At 38.1% G+C, this 18,207-nt stretch overlaps 1 non-coding gene across 1 annotated transcript; it reads right to left on the reverse strand.

Annotated features, from left to right (window-relative positions):
- Nucleotides 1–12,633: 12,633 nt before the first annotated feature.
- LOC147493328 (small nucleolar RNA R71) lies at nucleotides 12,634–12,737 on the reverse strand. Its single transcript, XR_015200479.1, has one exon. It is a non-coding gene; the product is annotated as a small nucleolar RNA R71 (small nucleolar RNA).
- Nucleotides 12,738–18,207: the final 5,470 nt, after the last annotated feature.

The following is an 18,207-nucleotide window of genomic DNA, read 5'->3' on the forward strand; positions in this document are numbered from 1 at the left end:
GTAGACCTATTTGTTTATACATGTAATACGGGAGTAAGTTAACACTCGCCCCCAAGTCTAATAAAGCGGTCGTCGTGTGGGAATCTCCTAAGGTGCATTTCTGATGGGATCTACCAGGGGTCCTTGTACTTAACAATTCCATTATTTTCGGATAAAGTTGGGAACTGTTCAGTTAGAAAGGCGTTTTTAGGTATGTTGGTCTTACGCCTAGTAGTGCATAACTCTTTAAGAAACTTAGCGTAGTTAGGTAGCTTTTTAATAGCTTCGAGAAAAGGAAGGTTTATCGTTAGATTCTTGAAAACGTTCCTAATCTCCTCAAAGTTTGTATCCCTGGTTAGCATGGCTAACTTCTGAGGGAATGGTGGTTTCGCTCTATATTTAGCGTATGGCTCAACTTGATGTGTAACCTTGGCTTTCTGTTTCTTTGTTTGTTGTTTAACTAATACCTCTACAGTGGTAGGCTCTTCAATTTCTACTTCGGTATCTAGTTCGATATCCGGTGTAGGGAGTACTGATGGGGTAACTATAGGCATAGTTACTTTGTTATCAACCACTCTTCCGAGCGGAGAGTGGTGATGGCATTAAGGTCACCTATGATTGTAGTTTCGCACTAGTATTACCGTTTACCTTAAAGGTCGTGGTTTGTTTGTTTTAGGGTTTGGTATCGCTTATCCCGAAACACGCCTTTTGGTTGGGCTTTCTCTTGGGCTAACTGTTGTATGCCCTGATTTATGGATTGTAAGATCTGTTGGTTTGATTGAGTCATTGATTGGAAAAGTTGTTAGGTAACCTGTATAAAGGCGTCTATACGATCCGGATGTGATGGTGTAGTACTCACAGGTGGTGCGACTCGAACTATCTCACGCTGATTATTTATGGGTGAGTTGTGATAGCTACTATTGTTAATTGGAACGATACCTCTATTGGTATTATAACTATTATAATTACCCTGACTTTGTGCTAAACCTTGTCGTGGTTGTGCTTGGTTGTTATAATTATTATAATTTCCTTAACTTTGTCCCTGTCCTTGCCTAGGTGGAGCTTGATTATAGTTGTTTGCTTGCCTAACATTTTGGTTATTAAACCCTGGAGGTGAAACTTGTTGATTGTTTCGCCAACTAAAGTTGGGATGTTGTCTCCATGGGGCATTAGGAATAGGATAGCTATTAATGGAGCAAACATTGTCTTGCTCTAATTGTTGTTGTTCATAGCGAAAAGGAAAATAGGATTCAGGGGTGCTCGGGACTCAAACGGACATTACATGGGTTGGAGTTGACATTCATGACGGGATAGGCTTTTGTTGCACGTGAAATCGCCTCAACCTTTTTAGTTAGAGATTCGATTAAATTTTTAAGTTCTAGATCGGATTTCATCTCAAACATACCGCGCCTTAAGCTGTTGAAGAAGAACTACAGAGCGGGGATATCATCACTACCCCCCAAATTGTTATTACGTTTAGTTTGATCTTCTAAAAATTTGTAAGCCTCCAAGGCTCCTTTACTTAGGAAACTACCCCCATTCATTATGTCAAGGACTTCTTTATGGTGATGTTGAAGTCCTATGAAAAAGGCACGAACTAACGTGTCTTTTGCTAGGTTATGGTGTGGACACTCTATAAGCAGATCGGTGAAACGATTCCAAGCCTCAGAAAATGATTCATGAGGATTTTGTCGGAAAAAATGAATCTTGGAAAGCATCTCATCCGTCTTTAGGGGTGGGTAAAAATGTTCCATAAACAGTTGAACAAGTTTAGCCCACGAGTCCATAGAGTTAGGCGCTTGGGCAGTTAACCAAGACGCTGCCTTATCGGCTAAGGTAAAGGGAAATACCCTCAGTTTAATTTGTTCCGTACCAACCGTAGGATGATGGAATGTTGTAAGGACTTGTTCAATCCTACGCATGTGTTGGTAAGGTTTTTCATGGTCTAAACCATGAAAAACGGGTAACAAATTAAATATGTTTGGGGGAATTCGAAAATCCCCCAATGGGTCTGCTAGAACGATGCAAGATTTAGGGCTATCGCTCAAGGCTTTGTAAAAGTCGGAGAGAGGAGTCTCTCTTTCTTCAGCCATTATGTCAGGTGTGGTTGGTGGAATAGTAGCTAGAGGTGTAGTGATTGGTATACTCGATAGATTTGTTTGTTGACGCTAACGGTTAATTACGTTTGGTGTTTTTCTCCGACCAGACCTTAATCTCATGCAAGTCTAAGTCTAAACACGACAACACTCCAAACAATCTTGATATTTTAGTATAAACCTCTAACTGGAGATGCGAGGTATGGAAGAAAGGAATACCTGATAGCGTCCTTGCTTCGCTTATGAATAGCATCTTGTTTACGCGTGTTCAGTGTAAATAACAAGTTAGAACACTAAAAAACTTAAAAATCGGGTTGAAACAAACCTGTAGAAATCCGGAAAATTTAGCTTAGGGCGCGGGTGTGCCCACTTAGGGCGCGGTCGCGCTCCGTGTAACTTGAAGTTCCAGTGTTTTAGGGCGGGTCGCGCTCAAGGTTCCAGGCTTTTGGGCGCAGGTGCGCTCGGATAGAGGCGTGATTTAAGCGCGTGTATATTTTTAAGGAACTTTTCAATGCTGAAACGGACAACCACAGTATGAATCAAACAAGGGTGGGTGGGTTTAATGAGACTTAAAAATGACTAATTATACTATGAAAACAATCCTAAAGTGAAACTAAGATGGCAGCGGTGCCATTTGATAAAACATAACATTGAATAGTTTACCTACGAAATGAACAATGAAACTCAAAACGTAAGTAAACTAAAACTTATTTGTTACGTGTCTATATTTATCAAAGTTTCTACTCTCAATTCTATCGAAATAGAGTGGAGTAACAAATTCGTTCCACTCCTAGTTCTCTAGCATGGAATGTTTTCTAATCTAATTAGTCGTTTTCAAGACTAATGAGAGCTTTACGAAGGGTGTTATACTACGATACAATATGAAATTGATTATGTTGAATTTAAACTACGAATGCTATGGAAATATGATTGTTTTTTAATCTAGATAAAGGATTAGAGGGGAATTGAATCCACCTCGAATCCAACTTAATAACCTAGCATAGATTCTTGTATCTCGATTCTCTCACGTTCTACGGCAAAAATTTCGAAGTTCTAATCCCTAGTGTTCATGGCATTTCTACCAAATACTAACTAGCATGTGAGGTCGTCCACCCATTCTCATGGCGAATCACGACCTTCTAGAGTGGAATAGATTCTACAATGCTTCTACACTATACCACTAAGTTTTCATCAAAGCTTCATCAACCCCTCTAATGGAGGTTTTAGCCTTGAGTCATCAACCCATCATTTCCCATTGAATTATAACTACACATCATATTAAAATTCTAACTTAACTAATTTAACTAACAATGTTTCAATCTACTTAAACTACGAAATGATAATCAACAAGAATTAAAATTAGATCTATAAATTGAACTGACAAAAATCGAAATTGATAAAAATAACTATTTTATTTATCTAATCAATCAAGAACAATGATTCAAGACTTAATCTAAAACAAGAATTGAAATTGGAACTTAAACTTAATTACTCTACTGAAAACTAGATCTAGAATTATATATATTTTTTAGGTCTAACTAGCTACCATTAACAAAGAGTTAAGCTTTGGTTTTTATACTTTCAGATCCAAAAATCGTGCATGGGCTTGGAGCCATGTTTTGGGCCAGAGAATCAGGCCCAAAACCCAATTCTTTCAGTCCAAAAAGGCCTCTTCAGCTGCAGTTGGCTTCAATAGACTCTTCGTCCACTTCTTCTCCTCTGATTGGATCAAGGATTAGACCATTAGAAAGTTCTTTCCGAGCCGGTCGTTTTGACATAAGGTAGGCCCCATTCCGAGGTCTGAGTCCAAAGATACGGCCTTCAGAAGTTCTGCTGACTTGTGTGCTGTTTCTACCCGCGTCGACTTTTTAGCTTTTGACCGGTCTTTAGAAAGGCTTTGTCTTCTTGAATCTTGGCCTTTAATCATGGAACTCCTTAGTAACCGACCTTTGCTCCTTTATCTCGCTAAAGTGGCACATTTCTGCACATAATGGACTTTGAAACCTGAAATGCATAAAAACACGTAATCAGTGTTAACTCTTAATTATTACTCACATAATCGGTCTAAAAGTATGACTGTTACAGGGTTAAAACTACAGTTTTGGGCTCTTATCAGAAGTATTCCTTGTATTTGCCTTAGATGGTGATTCATTGAATAGCTACCCAAGCTCACATAAAAGAAAAGAAGATACTAGTAACATGAACATAGGAACAACCTTAAGTAGAGTAATTCGTTAATGATGTTTCATCCAAGAGGGCATCGGCACTCGCTCGATTGCCTAATTGTAGTCTACTTGTGAGAACAACCATGAAGTAAAAGGTCATTGAATCAAAAGTATTGGTGGATTCTAATCTCTTGAATTCCCTTTCTTATAAATTCTCAATAGTTTAGTTTAGTTTAATTTAGTTTAGTTTAGTTTAGCATTAGAATCTAAAATCTCTACAATCATAGTTTTTAATCCCTCAAACCCCATTTCCAGTCCTGTCCTCACATAACATACACTTGAAAGTGGAACGATACCTTATTCATCATTTAGTTATTGAGGGATAATTAGGTTTTGATACGCTTCTATTTGTTCAACGGCCATCATCTATCTACATCATCTATATACCATCTACATAACACAAAAAAGAAGCTTGTCATGCTACTTCTAATTTTGCACGTTTTTCACTACTCCATAGCAGGATACGTACACTTTATGATCATCAGCGAACCTTATCTATGCTCTATGAATCGATACAGAAGCACCAGGGTTCCATTCAACATGATCACCGTAGCTTAGAGCATAACATTCGAACCATAGCCGATAACCACGCCGACATGCTTAATTATATAGAAAATATGGAAGAGGCGCATGCAACTTTTCAGGCCGAGGTCTTGAGACGTCTACCCCAGTTAGGAGGTTCGCCTTCTTCTTCTAACTCTAGACGTGAGCGTTGTCGTCGTCCTTCGGATGGTTTAGGACCTTCTTCTTCTCAGGCATTGCTTATTACTTTTACATTTGTTGTGATGAATTTGATTTAGATTTATTCTTGTTTTGTAATAACTATTTAATTTTCGTACTTGTTTTAATTTTAGAACTTTAGTTTAATTAATTGTTAATTTCATTTTTAGTTAAGTAGTTAGTATTTATTTGTTTATGTGATTGCTCATCTATGCACGTATTGTTAAATTTAATACATGATTAATCACATATTTTTATTTTACCATATAGTTTTTAAGTTGATATTCCGCATGTTTAGGTAATTTAATTGATCACTGTCATGAACACCCCCTCAAATTGTTTGGGAGTGGTATATTTTAATTTAGCACAATGTATGTGAACGTATAAAATTGCATGCCTTAAATCACATTTATATAAGTTTTGGGCCTAAATATAAGAACCCTTCGGCCTTGTTTAATTTAATTGGGATCCACAATGTAATTAGGTACCTGATATTTTGAGAAATTTCAAAGTTTTGCGGAATTTCATAAGCTAATATAATAGAGAAAACCCATTATATGCAACCCATGGGCCTTGTTTTATTCAATTGGGATCCATAATATAATTAGGAACCTTAAATTTCGTGAAATGTCAAAATTTCAAGAAATTCCAAAAAAACTGAAATAGAATTCATGTGTAGGATCTATTCTAAAAATATGTTTTTTCACATATTTTATTTTAGCAACAATCCGGCCTTAGACTTAGCAACCAAACACTATAAAAACAATCTCTAAGCATGCAGTTTCATTACTGAAAACCCTAAAGACAATGTTGCACATCAGAGCGTGCACGCGCCTCACACAAGACCAAACTTAGCGCGCACCACGCTCGTATTAGTTTGGTATCAACATTATTATTTGTGCACCGCGTTCTCCGAAGGGTTATTCCAAGTGCGCACGCTCCCTCAACGTAAGCTTCTAGGCTCGGATTTTCAAGTTCCATTTTTCTAACTTCCAGTACTTTAATTCATTACTCAGTTGTTATGTTTACTCCAAAAATTATACCGGAACAGTCTTTTGTGGACCTATTTCTCAATGATAAGTACGGTGCATACTTTGATGATATGATTATGGAGCACCATTGGGAAACCTTACTGGTAAAACCTTATCAAATTTATTCTCCTACACTTACTACATATTTTATGAGCATGTTGAATTCTACACACGCTCCCCTGGAGAAGATAGACTCATAGTGACATTAGATGATAAACCTTGTTTACTGACTAAGTACTTAATTGCATGTGACTTAGAAATTCCAACTACTGCCCCACATACCAAGCTTAACTATATAGATATTAATGACAACCATTATGATTGGGTAAACTTCCACGAGACATATGGTGCTGGTATATTTCAAGTAGAACACCAAGGCTAACATAACGTATCCTTAGGAAGCATGGCCCTTAATACGGGCCTTGCTATGCTTTTCCTTAAGCTTAATGTCCTAGGAGATTGGCACTTTAAATCTGCAGATTCCCGCGCATTCAACACCTTCTTTGGTTTAGCAGAAGGGCATTGGTATTATGATATATCCAAAACCATAGTGGATGGTCTTGCAAGAACACAGACTATAAGGCATGAGTACCTTCTTATGCCAGTCACAGTCACACGTATAATGATATTCCTTTTCTCTGAATTTAGTACACGTTTCACTGATTGGGTCAAGGTTGATACAATGTGCACGACCAATGCTATAGTCTGTTCTTTACATGCTATGGTTTGGCCTGGCTGGCGCCTACAACCTCACCTAGTTGCCCCATGCACCTCGTCCGACCAAATTGCACTAAATAGGTTGGCTAGGGTAGATGAAAACAGAATGAAAGGCATGGAAAATAGTCATAGATATGCATGACTTAAAGGAGCCTCATTTCACAAGTGAGGAGCAACCAGAGGAAAGTGCATGATTAGAAACAACTATATATGGTAATATTTATAATTTTCTTGTTAGAGTCCGCTTATGTCCCAAGCGTCATTTTATTTCCTTTTATCTCCATAATGGATGGAACTCATATAGGAGTTGCGTCTGTATTTTAATTCTTTATATATTTGTATTGTTTAACTTTCTTTTATAGGTGCTCCCATTTCCAAGCACGTTTCTATGGTACTCTCTATTCTTTATTTTCATTCCATACTTTGCGGACAAAGCATGATTCTGTTTGGGGGTGGTATAGAAACGCACTGAAAATATTTAAGCACATATTAGGTTGTATATTATGTATTAATTGTCATATAAAAGATAGAAAAAACATAAAAATAGTTTATACTATGCACTTAGGATAATGGTATTACTTTCTTTTCCAAGATGATATTATTCTAGAAATCTCAAGTAGCAATAGAATTAAGCGTAGTTCTTAGAAACTTAGGTTAATACGTAGCTAATAGTCATTGCATCTTTTTATTAACATCTTGTATGAGAATGTATGAATGTACTTTGCAGTATTTTTTTGAGACCTAGGTAGGTTAGACTACTTAATTTTACATATCCTGTGAGATTCTAGCCTAAAAGCCTCATATGAGTGAGTATCTGAGTGATGACACAAATGAGACATATAATTTGAGTAGAAAAATCACACATTCACTTGCTTGATCACCATACCATATCCTAAGCAAGAATTTAGGCCCTCTTTGGATCGATATAGCTAAAAATTCATACCTATAAATAATTATCCGCTAGTCGCCCTTCTAAGCCTTTCAATTAGCCTTTTTGCAACCACAAATCCTTTACCCATCATTTAAACCAATAAAAATAAAAATAAGTCTACCCATCTTTGAATGAGTCTGAGAATAGGATGAGTAAATCGAATAAAGAGAAAGACCTGTGGAAACAAAAAATTAGTTAGTTGCTTCAGAAAAGAAAAAGAAAAAGAAGTTTTCATCCAAAGAAAAGAAAAGAAAAATAGAAATAGAAATAAAAAAAAAAAAAACTTCAAAAATAGAATAAAATGAGTAAAAAAGAGAGTTATTGATCTCATTTAAAACAGTCTTACCAATAAAAAAACAAAAACAAAAAAAAGAAAGGGTTAAGGATGGAAACTAAGTGCAAAAGGAAAGTAAGAACAATGTTTTCTCTAGTTACATGTAATTGAAGACCCTATTATCTCAGACTTGTTTATTTGAATATCCATTCCGTTTTTTCTTAAACCATCACCTCAGCCCCATATCACCTAATAAAGACATCTAGCTCAATTAAGATTAATTTGGTGTGATAGTAAGTGGTAGATATGATTGATCGATCTCAGCTCCTTTGGGCGTCATTGAAATTGTAAGAAAATGTCACATCCCAAATTTCCAAACAATTAAAATAAGGATTTTTTTTAAGATATAAATATCTCAATCGCCACCCTATTCAATCACCTGAAAACCCAGGGTGAAACGAAACCCGAATAACATATTATAAACCACGATATTAAAAATCTGAGATCAAATTTAAAACCAAAAGGAACAATCCTTCAGTCACATTATTAAACTACAAAGAAACTACCCACTCTATTACATCTGTCTCAAAACAAAAATCGTGCACTTCAGAAAAACTTAAACCATAAGACTCCAAGAGCAAATCCAAATCATGTGTCCTCATCCACTGCACTCCACCATCTATGTTTCCAAGAACACACCCACGTTGCAAAACAAAGCAAACATGGGTCAGCAAATTAAATTTGCTGGTATGAGTAAGACTAAATATAAAATACCAATACATTCATATATCTTTCGAATAAAGAAATATACTATTACAATTATTTCAACTTGGAAGACAAGTTAGTTTCGTTTTCTCAAAACGGCATGTACTTTCTTCCCAAGTAAGATTTCACCCCGAATATACAATTCCAAGAATCTCATATAACAGTACTTTTCATTCCCGCTTTCCAAAATAACTCAAAACATAAATACCACTTACATTCCACTTATTAAATGTACATATGATAATCTAATTAAATATGAGTTTGATAAACCTTACCTTTAAGCCAACACGTTGTCTTAGGGTAGGATATTTACGTCCCTGCAGAAAAGATTAATAGATCCTACCCTTCTGCAAAACAAAGTTTGACATCACAATAAAATGATTTATCTTAGCCAGTCAAATTTCCATTCATAATCAAACCTCATTTAAGACATTTAAGTCTAAATGATACAACCTAGTTCGTTCCATATATTCGGGGAATACCACTTATTATAATACCTATATCAAAGGGTAGTCATTTACATAACATCATTACGTCATAAAGTTTATGCGTGCATAACCATAGATCTCAGACTATCACAAGTCATTAATATTTTCATAATAACATATCAAGTTATAGTCATTTCGCAATCACATAAAAGATCACAAACATTCACTAATATTATTCACAGTCACACTTCACATCCATAACATCACACAAATTCACATACTTTTAGTTCATTCAATTCCATAATGTATCTTGTTTATTAATCACTTATTTACTGACCTCTTATTTAGTTCCTACTCCACGATTTGCAGTTCACACATTTGCCAAATCACACATACCCGTGTGCCTCTTTCACACCGAGTACCACTACAAGACATATGTCTCAAGCGGGGATATCGCCTCCAAAAATATATTTACATCTTGCAAACTTGTAACTTGTGAGTCACAACCATCTTTGGGCTTTCCATGCGCATAATCACAGCCTCTTATGGGCATTCAATATCTCAGGTCATTCATGGAACATTCAATGAATACTTTGGGTCATTCCCGCCATATTCAAGGAATACCAATCATACACTAACAGGTCGATCATTCATGGCACATTCAATGAATACCTTGGGTCATTCCCGCCACATTCAAGGAATACCCATCATAACACTAACAGGTCATTCACGGCACATTCAATGAATGACTTGGGTCATTTCCGCCACATTCAAGGAATACCCATCATAACACTAACAAGTCATTCATGGCACATTCAATGAATACCTTCCTATCACATAACATCTCAATTTATAATATATCATTACCAAATCCTAAGGCGTGGAGAGTTTTAAAGGAGTGGTTGACTCGTTGAATATATTATTCTCAGCTCACTTATCATTGTAATAGCATTAATCATGCACAACACGTGCAGAAAGTTATTTTCAAGCATCAATGCAAATCAATCATGTATTTAAATATCATTGAATGCAACACGAATGGTCATCAATCATATACAATTCAAATAGCCACAATCATGTACACAATTAAATACTAATATTATACACATATAGTTATCACAAAAACTAATATATAATATAGTGGCTGCACCTGTACATAAGGCTACCTACGTATCCAATCTTTTAAGATTAGAATCAAGCCTTACGTAGCTCTTAACCAATAAATATCAACATCCTTAGATGTACCTTTAAGGAAAACAACAATTTATACTATATATAATCACATACAATATGTTTCAAATACTCCCACAATCATGTATGTAAAGTTTCATAATTTGAAAGAATTGGGTTTTGGGCCTGATTCTCTGGCCCAAACCCTGGCTCCAAGCCCATGCACGAATTTTGGATCTGAATGTATAAGAACAAAAGCTTAAGTCTTTGTTAATGGTAGATTATTTGGTAGATTAATAAGTAGAGAATTAGGGTTCATAGCTTAGAATAGAAAGTAGCCATTAAAATAGCTTCTAGATCTAGATTTAATTGTTTTTCTTTAATTAGTTTCAAATCCCTTATTAGATTAAACCTTTGAATCTTGTTCTTCATTTGATTAGATCAATAAAGTAGTATTCTTATCCATTTCGATTTTTGTCAATTCCAATTCTAGATCTAATTTCAATTCATGTCCTTAGTTCAATTTAGTCATTAAATTAGATTTCATTATTGTTTAATTAAATAAATTTCAATGCTTTATATTATGTTTAGTTTTAATATAAATGGAAATGATTAGCAGGAATGATTCAAGGCTAAACCTCCATTAGAGGGGGTTGTGAAGCCTTGATGAAAGCTTGAGTCCGATTATCGTAGAGTCGTCGTATTTTCTATTCCACTCTAGAAATGATTAGTTCACCATGAGAATGGGTTTAATTGTTCACATGCTAGTTATAATTGGTAGAAATGCCATGTATAATTAGGGATTAGGAATAACCAATTGTTCTGCGAAGCAGTTCAATTCGGATTCTGACGATTTCCATTCGTTAGTGGATTAAGTTGAGTTATGGTGGAATCAATCCCCTCTAACTCCTTATCATAGAATCAACGTAGCATTCCCTTAGTATTACGATAACCCGACTAGTTGCATCTTGTGGGTAGTTGCATCGTAGTATAATTCCCTTCGTAAAACTCTCATAGACTTAAAAACGACTAGTTAGATTAGAAAACATCCATGCTAGAGCACTAGGAGTGGAACGAACTCTATCTACTCACCTATATCTCAATTGGTTGAGAGTAGAATAATTCTTTGATAAACCACGTATTAGATTTAGTTTAGTTTACTTACGTTGAGAATTCATAGTTCATTTCGTAGGTAAACTATTCATTTTTAGTTTATCAAATGGCGCCGCTGCCATCTTAGTTGCACTTTATCATTGTTTTCATAATAGAATTAGTAATTTTTAAGTCCCATTTCACCCACCCACCCTTGTTTGATTCATACTGTGGTTGCCGTTTCAGTTTTGGAAAAATTCCGCGAGAAAACGACTGAAAGGCCCAGCGCTTCAAAGAGAGCGACCAGCTATCTTCTTGGACTTCGTTTATACAGCGGCGGCGCCCAGCTTCAAAGAGCGACCGACCGCTATCTTCTTGGACTTCGTTTATACATTGGCGCCGCTTGCAAAGCGAAAGACCCCGCTATCTTCTTGAGCTTCGACTTTGCCTTTGCGGCCAGGCCAAGATAAGCGGCGCCAGCGCGCCTCTCGAATTTCGGGATTTCCGCGGTTTGATTTGAACTTCGAGGTTATCAAGTTTTTCAGTGTTCTATTCTCTTATATACACGAACACGCGTAAACAAGACGCTATTCATAAGCGAAGAAGGGCCTTGTCGGTATTCCTTTCTTCCACACCTCGCATCTCTGTTAGAGGTTTATACTAGTATATCGAATTGTTTGGAGTGTTGCATGTGTAGTTAAGCTCGACTTAGTCTTGCATGAGATTAAGGTCTGGCGAACAAAACACCTAGCGTAAATACACAACAACATCAACAAACAAGTCTATCTAGTATACCACACACTACACCTCTAGCTACTATTCCACACACCACCCGATATAATGGGGAAGAAAGAGAGACTCTCTCTCGGACTTCTACAAAGCCTTGGCGATAGCCCCAAATCTTGCATCGTTCTAGCAAACCCGGTGGGATTTGAGAATCCCTCCAAATATTTTTAATTTGTTAGGTTTTTTTCATGGTTTAGACCATGAAAAACCTTACCAGCACATGCGTAGGATTGAACAAGTCCTAACAACATTCCACCATCCTACGGTTGGTTCGGAACAAATTAAATTAAGGGTATTCCCTTTCACCTTAGCCGATAAGGCGTCTTGGTTAAGCGCCCAGCGCCTAGTGCGTGGACTCGTGGGCTAAACTTGTTCAGCTGTTTATGGAACATTTTTACCCACCCCTAAAGACGGATGAGATGCTTTCTAAGATTCATTTCTTTCGACAAAATCCTCATGAAACATTTTCAGAGGCTTGGAATCGTTTCACCGATCTGCTTATAGAGTGTCCACATCATAACTTAGCGAAAGACACGTTAGTTAGGTGCCTTTTCAAAGGACTTCAACATCACCATAAAGAAGTCCTTGACATAATGAACGGGGGTAGTTTCTTAAACAAAGGAGCCTCGGAGGCTTATAAATTTTTAGAGGACCAAACTAAGCGTAATAATAATTGGGGGGGTAGTGACGATTACTCAAGCTCCGCTAGTTCTTCTTCCACAGTTAAGGCTACCCGGTATGTTTGAGGTTAAATCAGATCGAGCTTAAAACTCTAATTGAATCCCTCACAAAAAGGTAGATGTCATTTACGTACAACAAAAGCCAATCCCGTTATGAATGTAAATTCAAATCCATGTAGTTTCTGTTGGAGTCACGAGCATCCCGAATCCCACTGTCCTATAGCCTATGAGCAGGCTTGTTCCATTAATAGTGAACTAACGCCCTTGGAGACAAAATCCCAATTTAGGTTGGAGAAATAACCAAAGCGTCACACCTCAAGGGTACAATCATCAATATGTTAGGCCAGAGCTTTAACCAAGCTCCTCTTTCACGACAAGGGCGAGTCGGGGTAATTTTAATAATTATAACAACCAAGTGCAACCCGACAAGGTCAAGCACAAGGTCAAGGTAATTATAATAATTATAATGCTAATAGAGGTATCGTTCGATAAATAATAACTATCAAAATCCACCAATAAATAATTCACGGAAATAGTTCGAGTAACACCACCCGTGACCACTACACCCACACACAGCCGGATCGTCTTGACACCTTTATACAAGTGAGAGCCAAAACTTTTCCAAACCATGGCTCAATCCAACCGGCGGCTTCTACAATCCGTAAATAATTTAACCCAACGGTTGGCTCAAGATAAAGCCCAAACCAAAGGGGTGTTTCGAGGTAACGCAATACCTAATCCTAAAACAACAAACACGACGCTTTGAGGTAGCGGATAATACTAGTAATGAATTTGAAAATGTAGGTGAGATAAATGCCATCACCACTCCGCTCGGCAGAGTGGTTGATAACAAAGTAACTATGCCTATAGTTACCCCACCGATAGCCCCCTACACCTGCTATATTACTAGAATTTGAAATAGAAACTGAAGAGCCTACCACTGTAGAGGTCCCGATTACAACACAACTTAAGAAACAAAAGCCACGGTTAAACATCCAGGTGATACCATTGCTAAATATCGACAGAAACCACCGTTTCCACAAAAATTAGCCATGTTAACTAGAGATACAAATTACGAGGAGATTAGGGATGTTTTCAAGAATCTAACTATAAACCTTCCTTTCCTCGAAGCTATAAAAAGCTACCACACCATGCTAAGTTTCTTAAGGAATTGTGTACTACTAGGCGTAAGACAAATATACCAAAAGACGCCCTTTTTAACAGAACAATTCCCAACCTTATCTGAACATAATGGAATTGTTAAGTACAAGGACCACAATTAGATCCCTCTTGTCTAATGCACCTTAGGAGATTCCTATCGACGACCGTTATTAGACACGGGGGCTAGTGTTAACTTACTCCCATTTTATTTGTATAGACAAATAGGTCTAGACAAGATGCAACCCACTAAAATGGCGTTGCAATTAGTCGATCGGTCTATTAAGTATCCTAAAGGTGTAGTCGAAAATGTGTTGGTAAAAGTTCGGGATTTCTACTATCCGGCTGATTTTGTAGTCCTCGATCTGAAGTCGCTAACGACTCTGTCGATCATTTTAGGGCGTCCTTTCTTGGCAACCGCCAATGCGCTCATTAATTGCCGTGATGGTTCAATGTCCATGTCTTTTGGCCATCTTCTTTGTTGAAGTCAATGTTTTAAAACAAGGGACATTACCGATTAGTCTATGGATGGAGAGGTTAGCATGATCGAGCTTTGCTCGAGATTATTTCAACAACACGTTCCATGATGATCATATGCCCAAAATTCTTTCCTTTGGAAAGTCGGACTCAACATTTTCATTCCTACACTAGTCGATACACATATTATTGATGAGGGCGGGATAGATGACTTTTCTCAAAGATGTAGAGGACTACCATAGTAATGTGGATATGACCAATCTAGATGAGGAATTTGATGAGTTTCTTGAGTAGGTGACAATTCACCTATCAAGAACTAACTAGCACAACATCCACCTCGATTCCCCTCCTTCCACCCTTTCAAAGGAACCCGAGTTTGCACTTTCGATCCTGTTGTTTCTTCCTTGTGCTCTATAATTTTTAAATCCTCCTAGCAAGCGGATACTTGGAAGGACAAACTTTGTGACACCTTCATTTTCAAAATTGAGGCAGTCCTACACACACACAATGAATGAGTTCGATGCTAAAACCACATCCTCATTGTGTACAAGCTGTCTTTCTAAAACTTATCCATATCTACCATATTCTCCACAACCATTCACTTTTCCACACTTATTTACTAGAACACCCACTCATTCAAAAAATGAAAAATAAGGTGCATGATAGGTTACACAATAGGGTTATCCGACTTCGTTTGGATTCCACTAGGTACGTGTCGTAGGAAATCTTGGTGTTTCATTGTGTTTGGATATGTTTCCTCGATATTTATTTATGGAATGATCCACAACTATTTCGGTTGTTGATATATGATCAACCTGCATGTTCATACATATGTTTTAGATAAAGTCTTGAGTATCGACTATAAAGCGACTCAAATTTCGTGTTGGTGCATTTCCTTTCATTCCAATATATTGGTGAGTGCACCATTGAGGTAACCGGGCCCTCCCTATGGAGTGTGTGGCTGTAAGTACGGATCCTAAGTCCACGGTTCACATAATTCCGTTTTTCCACTCTTGCATGTTTTTCGGATTTTTGAGTCATGTTTCTCTATGGTGTGAATTATGTCTTTATTGCTTATTGTTTTTCCTTCTAAAACTAAAATAAAAAATAAAAAATAAAATAAACATAGTAATCTAGGAAGTCTCGGGAATCTGACTTTAAAAGACCCACTGCTAAAAACAAATTTTCTAAAATTCTTGTAAAAATTTGTTTGGGGGTGGGGTGTTCGTGTTTCCGTACTAAATGTTTTATGTCCCACTAGAGTTGCTTAGGCCGTTTTATTGTATTACGATTCGGATTGACATGATCTATTAATTTAGAGTTCATTCGTTCGCATAACTTACGTCATGCACGCACTTCGAGGCGTTTTCCACTATCTCATATGTCATCCGAAGTCGGAATAGAGTGTTTTATGGATCATTGGATAGGAAATTCTCTCCTGATCATTTCCATATCTCATTCGCAAATATCGGACCGGTAACGAAGCGGGAATTTTGATTTGAAATTCGCGAAAAAATCAAAAAAATCGAAAATTTTGATTTTGGGCTTGGGGCCCAACTTCAGCCACCAGCCCATGGAGAAGGCTTCAGCGCTCTTACCTTTTCAACTACAGTTCATCGCGTTCTTCATCTTCCACCACCATTAACAACCTCCAAACCTAGAAAAGCAAAAATAAAAAGAAACTAAAAAAACCCACGCCAAAAAGCAAATCCAAACCCCATTTTTGTTTGCAAACACCAATCAAAACAAACTCCACCAATTTAAAACTCGAAAAACCACCGAAAAATCAAACCAATTGGTGCTGCCGCCACCACTCCACCACCTCCACTGTTCTTCAAGTCGGTCAAGTAAAACCACCACTACCACACCCTCTACAAACCCCAAACCGTAATCAAACTCTAAATGGCTCAACGCCGGATTATTCCGGAGCAAGTGTTCACTGCCGACCATTTCGCGCCGTTTTACGGTGACGAAATGGCTAGTAGAGACTGGAATAGTCTCGGTACTTAAAAATAGAAAGACTTCTACCATGAAGACTTGGTCGACGGTTCTACAACACCGGAGTTGGAGGGAGTCGGATTTTTGTTTTGGTGAAGAAGAAGAGGAGGAGTTGATTACGGGAATTTGTTATCGAGATTCTAGGCATTCGCCTAGAATCAATCTGATGCCGTTTCACAGGATCCCCGGTTTGACGGGGTTGAGCCTTTGATGGCGTTCTTGTCATCAATGGGAGCTACAATCCAAACTCCCATTATTAATGCGCCGGGCTTCTCGAGGACCAACCGGGCAGCTCTGACCCGGTGGATTGGTCGGAATGTCCTAGGCAAGGACAAGGTCGGTGACATCGTCCGACCTGCCTCCACGTCCTATGGATACTCGAGAGCGGAAGTACGATTTCGTATCCCGGAGTTTTTCTTGAACATGATCGGGGGAGGTTGGACGGTCGTTGGCACCTCTTCTGTGCTTATCACTAAGATCATGTTGAAGATGAAGGCAACTCCGCTTCGAGGAGGATTTACATTACCCCGCACGGGAACCCGCGTATCTATAGGGAGTGTGTCCAACAAGTCCGGAAATTGCCCGAGGATAGGGAACGGTGAGGAGGAGGGCGGAGAGGTAGATGAGGATGAGTCGGAGGAGGATGAGGAGGATGGCACTGCTTTGATACGGATGCCTTCGAGGAGGTGTTGGTCGATCTTTGGCATGACTATGCTACATAGGGGCATCGCGTTCACTCAACACTCTCTGCTGCGGAACCTCGGGACTCGACAGGCGACCATTCACCACAACAACGAGATCCGCACCCGGAGGGAGGATGAGAGATGGGGAGCGGCGAGGGTGAGATGGAAGCCAGCGCCGGTTTAGAGTAGAGATGCTAGCACTTCCCACCTCATCTGAGGACTCGCCTCACGAGGAACAGCTGCTAGGCATGGCGTCGTCGGCGGAGGGCGGCGGCTGCTGGACCTACGGAGCCCGGGAGCCACCACTCGAAGTTCATTGCCCTCCGCCACCGGTGGCGAGGTGTTTAGAAGGATGAGGAGTGATAGTGGTAGTTATTTATGTTTAGTAGTTGTTGTGTTATTTACTTTTGTTGTCTTTATTGTAATGTAACTTTTATTTCATTAATTTGAATTTTGTAGTAATACTCCGAATGAAATTTTAATATAAGGGTTTATTTTCATATTGTGTGCTTATTTCATATTGACCACACCTTCCAAACTTGTTTGGGGTGGTTTGATTATTTCAAACTGCTGTATTCTTAATAAAAAACCCTAGTGTTAGAATTTACTGCGGAGTAAGGTGAAAATATGGTAGTTTAGGCATATCTGTGATTGAGAATCATTGTAGGATGAAATCTAGATTAAATAGGTACATTCAGTCATAAAATCCAAATAAGAGATACTGGGTTTGAATTAGAATCCAGGATATGAGTTGTTTCGTTTGAAGTTTGGAGATTTTAGGATTTCCGGAAACTGCCGAAATTAGTTTTGGCAACTTTCTGATCCATTCTAGCAACTTTAAGCCTATATAAACTTGATACAATCTATCCTCACAACTCACATTACACCTAAACTCCATCACTCACCCTTCAAACCCGCGATTCCCACGTTTCGACTTCATTTTCGCACTGCACCTTCGCTGGCGCCAGCTTAGTTAGTTGAGCCTTTCAGCGCCCTA

The sequence above is a fragment of the Coptis chinensis genome, chromosome 6 (genome assembly GCF_015680905.1).
Source record: "Coptis chinensis isolate HL-2020 chromosome 6, ASM1568090v1, whole genome shotgun sequence".
In the NCBI taxonomy this organism is placed as follows: Eukaryota; Viridiplantae; Streptophyta; class Magnoliopsida; order Ranunculales; family Ranunculaceae; genus Coptis; species Coptis chinensis.